Here is a 17,063-nt window from a genome sequence, read left to right on the forward strand (position 1 = left end):
GCAATTGAAATAGAGCATGTCAAACCTGTGGTTGTTCCAAGAAGAGAGAGGATGACCATAAACATTTCCATCAAAACGAAACTCTCTTTCCCTTATATATTGCAAAATTCAGAATGACTACTAGTGTTGCTCAAAGTTCATGTAAATGAAATGAAGTTTGTTTTCTTCTGTGAATCAAAAGACATCTTAAAAGAGAATTTGTCTCCGTTCCGTTATTCCATTCTAGTCCCTGGGCAGCATTTATATTTGTCCTGAGAACAGGGTAATGTGGAGTTTTCAGATTTTCATCAAGTACTCCAGGACCTAGATGGCAAAGATTTTCATCTTTTTGTCTAGGAAACAGCTTAATCCAATCCAGCTTCCGTGGCACTGTTATTCTCGCCAAGTTTTACCAGTGCCTTCTAATAAAATGGGAACAGAAAGAATGATCAGGAAATGGCCTGTGTGCTATCATAATACTACTCATTGGGTGAAAAGTGCATTTGTGAGCAAATCTGAAACTGCCTAGCAACTGTCTCCAGGCAAAGGGGGCTGGGATCCAGTTGCCACTGCCTTTCAAACAGGCCAGCCGCCTGTTTTCATACACTGACAGGATATCTGTTGTGGATAGCTGGGATTCCAGTGTTAAGGTACAGTTCAACAATTAATTCTAAATATTTTGTTTGTTATTGAGACCTTTAACCTCTATTACTAACATTCTATCTATCTCTGTATAAATATACAGATTTTTAAATATAATGAACTATATTTCATTATAAGGTGAAGTTATAATATTTTGAAAAACTGTGGTAATTCCTTTTCAACTTAAACTCTCACTTTCTTAAGTGATCCAGTACTCTACTCCCTTTCCCACGTACTTCTGCCAGAGGAACTTTTTAGACGCCTCCCAAAGAACCTACTTCCTCTCCTCGCAGTGACCTGCACTTACTTTTCATCCTTGCTTCAGAACAGAGCTAAGTTGACAACAGTGATACAGAAGTTTCTAGATAAAAGTAGAGGATCATGGAAGGAGCATGTTAATTCTTCTTTGGGGAGTTGAGTACTTTAAAAATGTAGAGGAGTGTTGTTTCCAACTGGTTGAGTTCTTGATGATCTTGAGCAGTCAGCCTCTTAGTACTTTAAAAAATATGTTTTATTCTCTGAGAATTTCATACATGTCTTCAATGGCTTTTATCATATCAACACCTCATCCCCTCCCAACTCTTCTCAGAATCTCCCCTACCATATCTTCTTCCAAACTTTCATCATCATTCCCCGCCCCCCCCCCCGTCTCTCTAACCCACTTTGAATAGTAGTTCCAGCATGCCTGGATGCACATGGGTATGGGGGCCTGTAATAGAACACGGACTACCTACCAGGGACCACATACATACCTGAAGAATAGAATCCTGCCTCCCCAGCTGTTATTAACCACCAAGAGCTACTCAGCTAGGGATAGAACATGGTGACCTCTACTCATTCTGGAGTTTTGACTGGCTCCATTGTATGCAGGTCTTGAACGACACTCATTTACTTAATAAATTAAGCTGTAATCCTTGTTCCCTTGCTCTCCTACATTTGAGTATGTGACACATAAGTCTTCTCCTCCAAACTCTTGCTATGACCCTTCAGTTATGTCTGCCACCACTCCTACTTCAGACATCTGCTGTGATATCTATAACTCCAGAGTCCACTTTTTATAGCTTCTCTTGACCAGCTCCTAGACTTTCCCTCTGTTCATACTTTTTAAAATCTTCACTAAACTATATTGTCTTAGCTTGTACACAGCAAACAATTAGGTTTGTTTTATGATGGGAGCATAAGTTGTGTCATGTGCATAAATCCGAAAAACAAAACTGAGTGATATGGCTGAATCCAGATACAAAGAAATGATATGCATATTTCTTAGGGAGAAATTTCAAACTACTCTGTCCATTGGGTAGGACTTAGAATCTACTCTAGACATGAGGTTCCCTGCCTATGTAAGAGCTAAAGCAACATGTCTGCAGGTAGATCTTCTACCTGCAGAGAAACATATAAAAGGGAGACTTTCTTGCCACTTCCAAGGGTCACTTAAGATCCACAAATGAGGTGAAAGAGAAATTCTTCTTAATACTTAGAGCGTGTATAGCTTCTCAGTTTTAACTCTAACAGAGTTTACTAGGGAATGCTATATCCCAACACAAAGGGATATAGCATTCCCTAGTAAAGGAAGCAGGCATTTTTCTATCCCAACTTCTTATGATTTGCTTCCAATAGAGAAGAACTAGAGAGAGATGTAGGAAATTCTTAGAAAGCACCCTTGCAGTTCTTTCTCACTCCAAGCAATGGAGTTATTCTTAGGGAAGAAAGGAAGAGGAATTAAGGGAAGGCAGACTTCTGGTAGTTGAAATTACCTGATGGCTTTTACATCTTTACAACACAAAGATTTAACAAAACAAGGTGGAAGAAAAAAATAGAGGTTGGAAGGACAGGAGGGAAGAGGACAAGGAATATCAACAGACTGGGATAAAACGTGACATTTCGAGATATAATTGAAAGGGCTGAGGATGTCTGTAGAACCTGGATGCCATAGAGGAAGGTTATTTAGAACAAGCGTGGAAAAGATGATTTATAGATCAGAGCCTAGAAAGCTGATTTGGGGTGGGAAAGTGGTTACTTTTCTGGTGCTGGGACAAGATAGATGAGAGATGCAACTTACCGAAGGGTTAAACTTGGTTTACAGTTTGAATGTACAGTCCATGTGGCAGGAAGGGCACAGTGCTGAGCACGAGGCAGCTGCCACATTGCATCTGTACTCAAGAGGGAAAGAGCTATGAACTCTGAACTCTGGTGCTCAGCTCTTTAGTCAGTCCAGGACCCTGGCCAACAGGATAGTGGTGTCCACATCTTAGGTGAATCTTCCCACTTGTGTTCACTCAGTCTAGAAGTTTCCTCATAGATAAGCCTAGAGCAGTGGATCTCAACCTGTGGGTCATGACCCCTTTTTAAAAACCTCTAATTCCAAAACTATTTACATTATGATTCATAACCATAGCAAAATTATAACATGGCAACAAAAATAATTTTATGGTCGGAGGTCACTAAAACATGAGGCACTATATTAAAAGTTGAGAATCATTGACCTAGAGGTTTGTCTTGTAGAATCTATAAGACTTCTACAAGAATCTACAATGTAGTTGGTGTTTAGATCCTATCAAAAATTGACAATATTATCCACCACAAGTCCACCGCTTGTAAACCTAGCTTCCATCTCTTGTTTTATAGACTCATGATGCAAAATACATCTGATCCTACTTCAAAAGTCTTTATTGTATTCAATACTTACAATGTTTAAAAGCCCCAAATGTCTTCTGAGATTCAAGGCCTCTATGCATGCCTGCATAACCATTAAAACTAGGTAAACACAAGTTAAATAGATCCAACATAGAATGACACAGAAAACCCATCCACATTCCAAAAGGGAAGAATAGAGCTCAGCAAGGAAATACTGGACCAAAGTAAGACCAGACCCCAACAGAGCAGATATCAAGTCCCATAGTTTCACATCTAGCATTTGGGTTTACTATGGCAATCATCATGGCTCCAACAGCCTTGAGTTGTCCTGGCCAAAGGTAAACAAAGGAAAACAATTGTTTTCTGTACTTAAAAAAATAAACAATAATAGGGAAAAAATTAAGGATCATCAGAAAAAAATACTAAAATGTTACAAAAGGAAACAAGCAGTAGGTTCTTAGATAAGTGAAATGAAATAAAATATGAATTATTTCTAAAGAAAGTAAATATAAAATGATTGTAATTTTAATTTGAATGCAGTTTGAGAGAGATTGGATAAAGGTTTTTTTAAGTTTATGCAGAATAGTTCACATGAGAAGAGACAGAAGCGTGGCACTTCATCACACTGAAGCACGCCATGACCTCCTTAGTGGCTTTCATTTGGGCTTTGCAAAAAAAAAAAAAGAAGAAGAAGAAGAATGAAGAACTCAGAAATAGATTCCAGTGCATGTGGGTGTTTGATATATTACAAAAGCAGTATTTTAGTAAAAAAGGACACTGTAGGTTATTTTTAAAATGTTACTGATCTAGTAGCTTAATAATCTGGAGAGAATGTATGTTACAATAATTCCAGACTTATTAAAGAAAAGGAAAATAAAGACTGTCTGTGTATACACAAAGATTCTTCAACTTGAGTAAGCAAGAGAGAGCCACCTGGAAGCTATTAAGGGGAAAGAATACAGAAATAATTTTAAGCCTTCTATTGCCAAGGATGAAGTGTGAAATCAAAAGGAAATGAATTTGTTAAAAAAAAAAAAAACTTGACTTTAAAGGGGAAATTATAGACAAGGAAACTATCTGGAACACAGGATAGAGTGCTGCCCAAGTACACAAAAGCTCTTACAGTGAATGAACCAGACATAATCAAACACAAAGAAAGGGCAGGTAGGGTTGAAAAAGCATATCCTGATGGCTGATAACTGTTGAGTGTGCTAGAAAGGAAGAACAGGCAAGAATCCAGCAGCAACCTTTCCATTCCACTTCCTTCCCTTAGGAAGAACTAAGAGGGAAGTGCTTCATTGAAGAGACTTAGGGAGAAGGGTCCTTTCAAGCATGCAGAAATGCTTCAGCCTTTTAAAACTGTAATCTACGCCGAAGGAACAGGTTGTTGACTAGGGAGAGACTGGCGAGAGTCTCTCGGAGGCCAGTGCCCCTCAGTGTGTGAGGGCCCACGTCTGTCATGCATCAGGCACTCACTAAAAAGGAACCAACCTTGCAATGATCTCCTCTACGTCTATGACCACTGAGAGGGAAAGCACCAAGGCTTTAGAATTTCTGCTTCCCCCATGGTCTTCTCATCTTTTCTTAACCAGAACAGTATCCTGCTTCCCACTTAGGAGCTGTACTTAAGGGTCATCAGTACTGAACACAGGTCAAACTGAGTCCTCAAGGGCATCTCAGAAGATCTTTTGGGAGGGTTTCTTGGTTAAGATGCTGGACACATGGAAATGATTTTTCTAGAGACATTTTAACAGGAAGTCCATTTACAACAACAAATATATATTCATCTAGATAATTAGAATTTATTTTTTATATCCCACTTGAAGTAAAGGGATAAAAGTTCTTATTAAAAGTAAAAGCTGGGGCTAGAGAGATGACTCAGCAGCTGAGAGTTCCCAGCCTCATTTCCCAGCACCCAGATGCAACTCACAACCATCTGAAACTCCAGTCCCAGGGGATCCAAAACCTTTTTCTGACCTCAACAGGCACTAGGCACAGAAGTAGTATCCAGACACACATACAAGCAGAACATATATACATAAACACATAGAAAATTTAAAAATTAAAAATCAAACACTACTAAAAATCAAACAAAAGAGTTGGTAATGAATACGGACACATAGTGAGCCTGGTCAGATCACAGTGAGTCATTCACAGACCATGCCTTGGGCTTTATCGTTTTAGAAAGCTGACATTTATTGGTCCACCATTATATATCATGTTCTATAGACTTGTGTTTTGTTCCATGGTTCACACTTAAGTCTGGAATTCTCATTTCTCCCTTTTGTTCTAACAACTCCTTTCAGGTTTAACCTATTTTTTATGTGTGTGTATGTGTGTGTGTGTGTGTGTGTGTGTGTGTGTGTGCGCGCGCGTGTGCGTGAGTGTGCACGCACATGTTCATGAGTGTAGAAGTGGGAGCTCCAACCTTGGGTGTCATCCTTAGGAATAGTATGTACCACCTTTGAAACCGTGCCTCTCCCTCACCTGAAATGCATCAAGTGGGTCAGTTGACTGGCCAGCACTTAGCCCCAAAATTTCACTTAGTTTTGCCTCCCCTGGTGCTGAGGTGCAGGTGTACCCACTATGCCAGCGTTTGTATGTGAGTGCTGCGGATCTAGCTCCTCATGCTCAGAAGGCAAGTGATCTGCCTACTGAGCTGCCCACTCAGACCCTTTTCTCTACTAACTTAGGGATCTTAAGTTTCCACTGAGGATCATGCAGTTATCTAGGAATTGAGAATGCCTAAGGATTTCATCGGTCTATGTGAGAACAAATAAATACAAAATATTCATTACTATACAGTATTTATTATGGGCACATATCTGAAAGGTAAAGGAAGAGTGAGAAACAAATCTAGTAAATCAATCATTTAGAGCAGCAGATCTTTGGGCAGCAACTGAATGATTCATTTCTGTATGTTTTTCCAGAAAGAACTTTCATGATTAACATAACAATTTACATAAATTAAGTGATAGCATTACATTCCACATATTCTTACATTTTGCAACTATAAAACTTTTTATGCTTTTGCCTTAGAGGATTAGCACTGAAGCTATTAAGTCTTTTTGCCAAACATTTTAATGTATTTTAATTAAAATGTGGTTATACCATTTCTTCATTCTTTTTCTTACCCTCAAACTTCCCTATTCCCCACTCAAGCCCTCTTAAGCTAGTCTCTTTTTCTTGTATTTGTAGCCTGCACAGGCCAGTTTTGTTGTTTGTGTGTATATTGTCTTAGGGTTGATCTCTTTGCATTGGATAACCAATTAAGGGGCTCATCCCTAGAAGAGGCTAATTTTTGTGGATTCAGTGGTCATTAGTTGCCACTTGTCTATGGGTAGGACCCCATGAGATTTTCTCCAGTCCCCCATTAGCATGACTATTGATATTACCATTGTTCAGCAGCTATTTCTAGAGATACAAGCTCACAGAAGACTTCCTGGTCCTCTGGCTCTTACAGTCTTCTCTGTGATGGGCTTTGATGCAGGAGATGTGTTGCAGATGTAGCCATTGAGGCTGCACTCCCCACGATCTCTGCATTGTGTCCAGCTGTGGTGCCAGGGCTCTGTGAGCCTTGTTTAGAAGAAAGCAGAGCAGTATTGGCGTCCTGCACAAAACCATACGCTTTGCTGTGCTGTCTCCCAGTGAGACTGACAGTGAGATTGCTCCAAGTTGTTTCCTTAGTTTTAATATGTGGAATAAATATTTTACTTGCTGACTTACAGGGGATTAACTTTTAGATGATCTATTTTAAATACATGTCTATTTAAGGAATTCAGTTTTACAATTCAATAGGAAAATAGAGGTAATAAGTGTACATATTTAAGTGAAAAAGTCTAATTTGTGTCTAGTTTTAGAATATTGATAGTTGAGTAAAATACTTTTTAGTAATAAACTCTATATGGATTTTTAACAATGGTTGAAGTAAGAGTCATTATTATTAGTTACTTTAATGCCCCTGAGGACTCATATACCTTGAGCTGGCAGGAAATTCACAGTGCTCCTAACATTTCAACCTTCCCATCTTAGTGTCTCAAGGACTAGAATTACAAGCATGCACTATTATACCTAGTATAGTAATTTTTAAATACACTTAATTACATATTTCTAAGGTGTTCTTGGTTCTTGATGGGTAAATTAAAAAAAAACATGAAAAAATGTTTTTGAATACATATACATATATATTCTCTTACCTTCCTTGAGGGTATATTACTTGTCTAACACCTACCTATGAGTGAGAATTTTCAGGTTTGAGACTCATACAAACTGATGCTATGAATAGTTTTGTCCCTTTGCAAAAAATGTGCATAAAATTTTGACCATGCATGCTGAACAGACATAACTGAAAAACGTAAAATCCAAAATGGCCTCATTACAAAACTTTTTGAGATGATACTATAAATTGAAAATTCCATGTCTGACTTTAAATGACAAATCATGGTTGAAGTATGGAGAATATTATACAAAATTCCTTACAGGCTGTAGGTATACATGAAACAAACATTAATTTCCTGCTCAGATGTTGATCTCATCATGTATCTGCAAACAGCCATAAAAATTAAAAAAAAAAAAAGAAAGAAAGAAAAAGAAATTGAAGTCACCTGTGTTCTCATGCATTTCACCCAGTCCACACCCCTAGGTGATGTGTTTATAAAAAGATAAGGAGAAGAAGGGGGGGTTATGTTCTATGAGGGGGGTGTGGTGAGGTATGGGGGAAGGGGATGTCTCAGCAAGCGGGTGCTGAGGCAACCCTTCTCCTGAGGGACCAGCCACATGATGGTATAGTATAGAACAGAATTTATTCAGGGCATGGGGAGGGGAGTTAAGAGGGTAGTAGAGGCAGAGAGAGAGAGAGGAAAGAGAAAGAAAGAGAAAAGATAGAGGTCAGCCATGAGCACGTAAAAAGGGGGTTGGGAGGGGGAAGGAAAGAGCAAGGGAGCAAGAAAGGAACAAGAGAGAAGGAGGGAGCAAGCTTCCCCTTTTATAGTGGGTCAGGCCTTCCGGGCTATCTCCAGGTAACTGTGGGGTGGAGTTTGGACAGAATGCTAGCATTCCCCCATCTTGATTTAATTTAGATAGAAAAAAATTAGAAAAGGCGATGGTAGAGCAGGAATAGGGTCATTGTGATATCTGGCTGCTTCACGCTGACATTGGGGCGACATGTCTCTAGAGAACCTAGAAGAATGTGTATGGGAGGTGTCTGTCCAGTCTTAGGAGAGTTGGCTGTTTCCTGTCTGTCTAGGGTCTGTGGGGCCATCTGAGGATAAGTCAGAAGGAACAGGACCAGCAGAAGCATCTGTGTCTGAGAGCTGATTGGAGCATCTGAGGGTTATTTTTCTGGAGCTGTCCTAGATGTAGTAATCATCTGAACTTGACAAAGCGTTATCTGGGTGGAGTCTATTGGGTCCATGAGAGGTAGATCTGAGTGTGTTTCCCGTAGCTTATACGTTTACAAAAGGGACACCAACACGAGCAGTCTCTAAGGTGAGCCTTTTGTGGAGCAGAAGGAACAAGAATTTGTAATTAAAAAGTTGGATCGTATAGTGGAATGTTTTACTAGAATTAGGCAAGTTCGTAAGAACTCGAATAATGTTAGGACAGTGGCATAGCAAGAAGAGGAAATATGAAGCATTTAATTAATAAAAACCAAGTTTAGGTAAGGAGATTACCAGATTACATCCGTGAAAGCTTTTTCTAGCTGTCAAGCTACAATTACCTTAGCTGTCAATGTAGTCAGAAGTCTGAGAGAAAGAATAAACAATACTCCACCAGTTATATGCCAGTTATATATTATTTAAAAAATGACAGAGTCCACTAACCAACAGTTTCCTGTGATGTCCACGGCAGCTTGGGCAGTCTTTCTTTTTTTCTTTTATTGGATATTTTCTTTTCATTTCAAATGTTATCCCCATCAGTCTGGCTTTCAAGCACAGGATACAGGGCTTTTTCTCTGTGGAATGGATACTCGTGACTTGAGAAATGGCTTACCTTGGTTTAGCTAAGTCATTTGACTCAGGGTATCCAGTTTTGTCCATTGTGTTTTTCAGTGATTGTCGTATCGCAATCCAGGCAGTATCTTGTAGCTGTGTTCACATCTTCTGAGACCTCGTGGGGTCTATTAAAGGCTTCGGGAATTCTGTCTGTCACAAACTTAATAATTAGCAGACTTCTGACCGGATTGAGGGCCGTATCAGTTGGTTATAACTGAATAGAATTTAACGGCAGTAGTAAAAATCATCATCTATCAAGACAGGATAGAAATGAAAATCTTAAGTAACTTTGACATGTGCTGGTAGAGAAAAGCACATCTTTGTATTAGCAAAGAAACATTTGGCTAGGACCAGAATAAGAAAGCTGGCAGCAGTGGCATAATAAGATCATGATGACAGGAAATTAATTTGTCCAGGCAGGTTCGGGCCTGTGACACAAACTGAACATGCAGGCTGTGAGAACAAGCCAGAGGTGTAGGAGTGTGGATAGGTAAATGCTTGGGCACAGCGAACCTCTTTCCACTTACCAGACCACTATGTATGAAGATCTTTTAAAATAATTGGATCTAGTGTGCCCTTAAGTTGCCGTTTGGAGCCATTGTCTAACGGGTACTGACTCCAAACCTTATTGCAGAAGTGTACTAGTTTTGATGCCCTTAAGTCAGGCGTTAACTTCAGAGATTTGAAATTTTCCAGGAAACATCCTAGTGGGGTGCCGGGGGATAAGTTCGAAGACAATTTAGCACTCATTGGGTGATGAGGATGTTACTGAACTATTCGTACTGGCACCCCGAGAAGAGTTCAGTAATGTTTACGAGTGTACAGCCAAGCTAGAAGTTCAGGTCATCATGTGAGTATCTATGGAGACTACAGCGATGTCTCAGAATCTCCAAAAAGTAGTCCAACTTAGATCTAGGAGTTCTGGAAAGGCTGCAAGAGCCCGAGGGATTATGAAACACCTTCGCGAAGGGAAGTCACCCAAGGGTCGGGTGGGGCGTTGAAATGTGTGTGTTTGAGGTTGTTTTTTGTTTTGTTGTTGTTGTTGTTTGTTTGTTTGTTTGTTTGTTTTTGCGGTCTGATAGCGGGAAACTGAGTGGTTGGTGTGGGCCTGCCTGACTGCGTAACCTACATGGCAGAGACTAGCTCCATGTGGTGGACCATGACAGAGGCAGCAGCTCCCGTGGTAGAAGTCTATGAGTCCCACAGCGGCTAGAGAGTGGCAGTGCCCACGGTGGGGCTTCAGCATCAATGGCTGTAGCTGCCCAGTAGCCCTCAGGTCTCGGTCCCACAGCCAGTGGGTCAGGGCAGCGCCATGCTGCAGGCTGCTCGACAGAGGCCCCGCAGGTCAGGCTGCCCGAGGGTCGAGTCCTCGCCACTGTGGGGCAGTGGCTGCGGCAATGGAGTGTTTACTTTGACCTGGCACAGGGTGGGACTTCCTACTGGCATCTGGAAGGTGATGCCCAGTCTGTCGGAGTCTGCGGCGGGTGGAGAAACGGAAGCACGTGAAGTAGAATCTTGTATCCCAGCAACGTGAACTCTATTCACTGCTAGCACTCACTTTATAAGTGAGAGAAATGATTTGAGTATCTTGATAGATAGGGGAAAGTATTTTAAAGATGAGTTACTCATGTATATATATATGTGTGTGTGTGTGTGTGTGTGTGTGTGTGTGTGTGTGTGTGTGCATATATATATATATATGTGTGTGTATGTGTGTGTGTGTTTATGTATGTATATATTCCTTGAAATGACAAATAAGAAGCTTCCTTAATTTAATTTAAAACTTAAAAAATGGGCTGGAGAGATGATTCAGTGAGTAGGAGTGCAATAGTGAGGACCTGCGTTCAAATCCTGAGATGGCCCAACATGGTTGCATGGGTGCCTGAAATCTCAGTGCTGTGACGAGCAGAGACAGTAGAGCTGCTGAAGCTCACTGACCTCCAACCTAGCCTCAGGTTTCCTGAGTGGCCTTGATTCCAGGGACTAAGGAAGAGTGTGATAGAGCAGAACACCTGATGTCCCTCTGTCCTGTACACACATCTGTGTGCTTACAACACACACACACACACACACACACACACACACACACACACACACACACGTGCGCGCACACGCATACACTCATGCCCATGTACGTGCACAAAGGAAAGAGAAAACTATTGTCTGGGGTATGGCTCAGCTGGTGCTTACTGAGCATGCGCAAGGCCCTGGGCTCCGTTCCTTGATGTGCATAGTGTCCAAAGTAGTGACAGTCTATTATTCAAGCCCTTTGGAGGTAGAGGAAAGAGGATCCGAAGTTCAAGGCCAGCCTCAGTTACCCAGAGAGTCTGAGTCCAGCCTGGGATATATGAGAGTCTGCTTCAAAAAGAGGAGAAAAAAAAAATACTATACTAAATCAGAAACAATCACTTGAAAATCAGGAAGAAGAATGTCCCTATTGCTACTTTGTTCAGTTTCAGCCTACAAGAAGACAACAGACACCACGTCATAGATAAACTGTACAATCTCTTAAGCCCTTAAAGAGTAGCTGAGGTGGACTGAATGTGAGGGACTGCCTCTCTAAGATCCAGAAACATTCTAGTCATGGCGCAGAAGGTCAGAGTCCTTCTGCGACTGATTCTGACTGGATCACTGTCCCTGAGGACAGAGCGACTCATAAATGCTTGCCATGATCTATAGCTCAGGGGAAAGTATGGGGTTTGAACACTGCAGGGACAGAAAATTAGCTTCTGATGAGACGTTAGAAGAAAAGCTAACTTGGATAACTTTCCGTCCTTCCCCACTGAGAGTGTGTAGTCATATGGAATGCGGCTGGCTACTTCCTCTGTGAGGTAATAACCCGCCCCTTGCCTCTAGGGGCTGCAGATCACATGACTCCACCTGGCAACACTAGTGAGACCCGGCTTGTCTGAGCCAAGATACAACATACTTGCTGGATGCCATCAGAAGAGGACAATTTCTTCTTCTCTTGATGTAGAGCTGTTATCACACAAGGCTCTATGGAAAAATAATAACGTTAAAATTCTGTCGTTCATTTTGAAATGAACAAGGCTTTCATGATACGTCTAGTCTTTGGAGATGAGAATACGAGAAGACAGGTAATCACAAAAAGCAAGTCTTTGTCTTCGTTAAGATTACTAAGGTTATGCTAACAAAACAAGATAGCACCGACTAGTGTTATACTAAAAAGATTTCTCTCTGCTCTGGGGGAGTCTGAGACAGGTGGTAGCATGACCAGGATCTAGCGGGGGCACTTTTTGATTCATAGATTGCTGTTTTCTTGTTGTGTCCTGCAAAAGTGGGGAAAGAAAGGGGTGAAAAAACTTTCTAGTGTCTTTTATAAGGATACTGTCTTAGCTCCATTTCCTATGCTATGATAAAACAACCATGACGAAACTCAACGGTGAAAGGGTTTATTTAGTTCACAGATCCAGGTCACAATCCATCATGGTGTGGAAGCAGGCCATGGTAGCAGAGATGGTAGCAGCTGGCCACATTCCATTTACAGTTGGAAGAGAGTGGTGAATGCAAGCATATATACTCAGCTGGTGTCCCCCACTTCCCCCAATACAGTCCAGGATCTCTAAGGAATGATCCTGCCCACAGTGGACAGCTCTTCCCACCTCAATTAATGTAGTTAAGAGAGCCCCTAAGAGATATTCTCAGAGGCTAATCTTAATCTAAACAATCCCTCAAAGGTCCTGCCTCTCAGATATCTAGTTAACAATACCCACTATCACAATCTAGCCCTATCACTTCAAACACAACACCTTGTTTTTCATGACAGGGTCTCTCTGTGTATTACTGGCTGTATGTAACAGGCTCTGTAGACCAGGCTGACCTTGACCCAAAGATCCATATGCCTCTGCCTCCCAAATGCTGAGTTTAAAGGCATGTGACACCACTGCCCAGCTAAACACATCACTTTTTTTAATTGGATATTTTCTTTATTTATATTTCAAATGGTATCCCCATTCCAGGTCTCCCCTCCAGAAACCCCATATCCTATCTCTCCCCCTGCCTTTTCACCACCCACCCACTCCCACTTTCCTGCCCTGGCAGTCCCCTACATCAGGGCACTGAACCACCTTAGGATCAAAGGCCTCCATACCCATTGATACCAGATAAGGCCATCCTCTGCTACATATGAAGTTGGAGCCATGGGTCCCTCCATGCGTACTCTTTGGATGGTGGTTTAATCCCTGGGAGCTCTGGGGGATCTGGTTGGTTGATATTGTTGTTCCTCCTATGGGGTTGCAAATCCCATCAGCTCCTTCAGTCCTTTCTCTAACTCCTCCATTGGGGACCCTGTGCTCAGTCCAGTGGTTGGCTGTGAGCATCTGCCTCTGTATTTGTCAGACTCTGTCAGAGCCTCTCAGGAGACAGCCATATCAGGCTCCTGTCAGCAAGCACTTCCCGGCATTCACAACAGTGTCTGGATTTGGCGACTGTATATGAGATGGATCCCCAGGTGGGGCAGTCTCTGGATGGCCTATCCTTCAGTCCCTGCTCCACACTTTGTCTCCATATTTCCTCCTGTGAGTATTCTGTTCCCTCTTCTAAGAAGCACTGAAGCATCCACACTTTGGTCTTCCTTCTCTTCTTGAGCTTCATATGGTCTATGAATTGTATCTTGGGTATTCCAAACTTTTGGGATAATATCCACTTACCAGTGAGTAAACACATCACTTTTTAACCCACAACCTTCTGCCTCTTGTCCCCATAGGCTTATAACCATTTTATACTATAAAAATATACTCATTACAACTTACAAGTTCCCATATCCCAGTGTGGTGGTTTGAATAGCTTCATGTAATTCAATCCTTAGCCATATGGAGTGGCATTATTAGGAGGTGTGGCCATGTTGGAGTACTTCAATATGTAGATGGGCTTTGAGGTCTTCTATGCTCAAGCTCTGTCCAGTGTGGAATGAGGGTCTCCTCCTGGATGCCTTCAGATTAAGATGTAGAACTCTCAGCTCCTTCTCCAGCACTAAGTCTGCCTGCGTGACTAGAACGGGCTGAACCTTTGAAGCTATAGGCCCACCCCAATGAAATGTTTTCCTTTATAAAAGTTGCTTGGTTATGGTGTCTCTTCACAGCAATAAAACTCAAAGATACCCAACTTGATTTTCATAGTCACTAAGAGTTCCAAAACTTTAAAAGTCCAAAGTCTCTTAACTGTAAACTCTTATAAAAAAAAAAAAAAAAAAAAAAAAAAGAAAGAAAGAAAGAAAAAGAAAAAGAAAAAAAGACAACCAAACAAAAACAAGCTACATGCTTCCAACGGATAATGGCACAGAATAAACATTCTTATTCCAAAAGGGAAGACTCGGAGCATAAAAAGAATAAAAAAAAAACAAAGCAGAACTAAATTCCAGCAAGGCAAGCCTATAGCTCTTTATACAACATCTGGAGCTTGTGATTATATCAATGTGATTCCACAAGGATTTGGAAGCCCTACTGCTCCAACCTTGCTACTTACAGCACACACGGCTTCTCTCTTAGGCCCACTCTCCTCCACACTTGCAGCAATCCTTGCAGACCTTTCCCCGACCTAGCATCTCTGATATTCTGGGATCTCCGCTGCCACTTAAGGTATCATCTCCACACAGTAGCATCTCAGGGCCTCTCGTCAGGGTTTGCAGCTCTGCCACACAGTGCCTGGCCTCAGCTGATCTCCATGATCTCCTTGGCTTTTCCATCTTCCATGCCTTCAAAACCAGCACCATGTGACAACAATGCCAATTTCTGCTGCCAGCTTCAAATCAGCCCGGCTCCTTAGACAACAGCTGTATAAGCTTCCATGTTTTCACCAAGAACACACTCTCCAGTTGTCCCAGCGTCGTTTCTCTAAAATCTCCTTAACAGTTATAGATGTTTGCAGATTTTTCTCGATTCTGCACCTTTCCTCTCTGAAATCTTACTTTTCCCACACACCTTTTCCTCCACCAAACAAATTAGCTCATCATCTTTAAATTTAACTTCACTTAAGTTCTTGGGACATGAAGGGAACAAAGATAGGTTCCTTAACAAAATGTCATATGAACGGCACCAGCCAAACTTGTAACAGTCTCCTTGGTTCTCTCTTTGAAACCTTATGAGCCATACCCTCACCGTCCTTCACTTCACTCCTCTATACACTGCTGTCTTCCAAGATGCCACTAGAACATCCTATTAAGCCCTGTTTACAATACTCAGTGGTTTTTCTACCTGACTTCTTACTACCAGCTTCTTTCTGTCTCTGCTTGTTTTCCTGTTTCTTGGACAAAAGACCCAATCAAAACCAACTTATGAGAGAAAGGGTTTATTTAGCTCATGACTGGAGGTTCTATTCCACCATAGCATGTAAGTCATGTGTGGCAAGAGCTTGAAGTACCTAGTCACATTACATATGCAGTCAGGAAGGAGTAATGAACAAATGAGTAGATGCATGCTCAGCTTGCTTTCTCTATTCATACAATCCAGAATCTCATGCCTGAGGCACAGTCCTAGCTATGGTAGATAGGTCTTCCCACCTCAAGATAATAAAGACAATCCTTTATAGACATTCTCAGAGACTAACCTTAATCTAGACACTCCGTCATAGATATTCCCATAGCTCTGTTAACAATACTAACCATCATAATTATTCATTCTCTTATGGAGGGTTTATTTTTGTGACCTAATTTACCCTACAAGGTCCTCATCTCCAAGTGTCCTACAGTGTAGGCTAATTTCAACATATGAGCTTATAGGATGGGTACAACTGGTTTTTGGCCCTTCAGTCATACAAAGCTGAGTCCTAGCTATTTATTAGGACCATATTTGATTACTTTTTCTCCACCAATTATTCACTGCCAAGAGCTTTGGAACTGAACAAAGACATACTCAGGCCCCCAACCCTTTTCTTCACCTTTATCCCTGAACAAAGGACCTTTTTTCCAGGGTTTTGTTGGTTGGTTTGTCTGTTTGATACCAGTGATGTTTCTGTTCCTTCGCTCTCCCTTCCCTGTCCACGATCAGCTAGAATGTATAAATGTGAAGACTTCTCCACTTAATTTTTCTCTTAAAGAGAAAACGTAATTAGTGCTGACTGTGGAACAGATGCATGTGTGTTTTATGAAAGAAAAAACTGGTTACTCTGTCCTGTGTGGCTATCGGGTGCCACACTTGGATGCACTTGGGATGGGGATGTCTAGTGAACCTTATCATTAGAGTCAGGGCTTTCTGGTTGCTTTACTTAAATTAGACTTCTTGTAGCCAATCCCAATTCAGAGATCAATCTGGTTGGGAATCTAATAGGTTGATAAGAAACTAAATTGAATTTCTTGTTCATAAAAACTGGGTGGCCCCACATCAGATGGGGGTGAAATTTGCCTGTAACTGGATTCTCTTTGGAATTAAGTTAGCCATTCCCTAGAGGCAGAATTTTAATCAAAATATCCATCCTTATCAGTAACTGTCCTTAATTTGGAGGCTAGTCCCTAGATTGAGGTGGAGATTTATTTCAAGCCTGAAAAGGTTTTAGGGGGTTCTTAGAACTTCAAGGTCTCAGGGGAGCTTTCAGGGAGCCAGCCAGGAGGAGGGCGAAGCACTGTGTTCCCTAGTTTAGCACACAGGTCACACATGTGTTACCTAATACAACTTCTGTTCCCATGAGCATGCTGCAAAACTTCAAATAAAATGTAAAAAGATTAAGAGATTTATACTACCTAAGAGGTTTTACAGGATGTCAGGAACCCAGCTAATGAGACCACAAGGTAAGCGCGCAGCAGCAGAGGGTAGCCACCTACCCCTTAAGAAGGAACATTGGGCCCCTTTCTTAACATGACCC

General features: G+C 41.4%; 1 protein-coding gene across 2 annotated transcripts in view; it reads left to right on the forward strand.

The window, feature by feature from the left end:
- Positions 1-543: 543 nt before the first annotated feature.
- The window catches only part of CUNH2orf88 (chromosome unknown C2orf88 homolog), a 49,154-nt gene continuing 32,634 nt past the window's right edge, over positions 544-17,063 (forward strand). Inside the window, exon 1 of one of the 2 annotated variants that reach the window (XM_031367409.1) lies at positions 544-629. The gene's annotated coding sequence lies outside the window, so the exon portion shown is untranslated. Of the gene's footprint in view, positions 630-12,104; positions 12,347-17,063 lie in introns of those variants that run through there. The other variant, XM_031367407.1, reaches the window with a different exon arrangement.

This window comes from Mastomys coucha, unplaced genomic scaffold (genome assembly GCF_008632895.1).
Source record: "Mastomys coucha isolate ucsf_1 unplaced genomic scaffold, UCSF_Mcou_1 pScaffold14, whole genome shotgun sequence".
NCBI lineage: Eukaryota > Metazoa > Chordata > Mammalia > Rodentia > Muridae > Mastomys > Mastomys coucha.